This window comes from Gavialis gangeticus, unplaced genomic scaffold (assembly GCF_001723915.1).
Source record: "Gavialis gangeticus isolate Ggan-Ray unplaced genomic scaffold, GavGan_comp1, whole genome shotgun sequence".
NCBI lineage: Eukaryota > Metazoa > Chordata > Crocodylia > Gavialidae > Gavialis > Gavialis gangeticus.
The window spans coordinates 28,655,841-28,656,280 of record NW_017728995.1 but is presented as its reverse complement, the minus strand read 5'-3'; positions in this window follow the sequence as shown (position 1 = coordinate 28,656,280).

The following is a 440-nucleotide window of genomic DNA, read 5'->3' as shown; positions in this document are numbered from 1 at the left end:
CCACCACAGTGAGGGAGGAAGTGGGATTGGGGAAGGGACAGGTGCTGCCTAGCCGGGGTGGTGAATGGGCCCCTGGGGTGGGTTATGGTGCAGAGTTAGGGGGAGGGGTGTACCTTCCCCAGGAGTACGCACAGCAGAGAGGAGCCGCCTCCTCCCTGGAGCCAGCTCTACCCCGTGACTCACCTTGGGGGCCCATTCACTGCCCCAGCTGTACAGTGCCTGCCCCTGCCCTACTCCTTCCCTCACCGTGGGGGCCTCAATCTGCCCCCACACCCCTTCCCTCCCACAGACTTACCAGTCAGATGCTGCTCTCCACAGTGCCAGGCTGCACTCCTGGTGGAGCGCAGGCTGCAGCTGCTTGCATGCACGTGGCATTTAGTCGGTGATGTTATCAGCTACACTGCCCAAAAAAAGCTGACCACCGATAATGTTAATTGTCC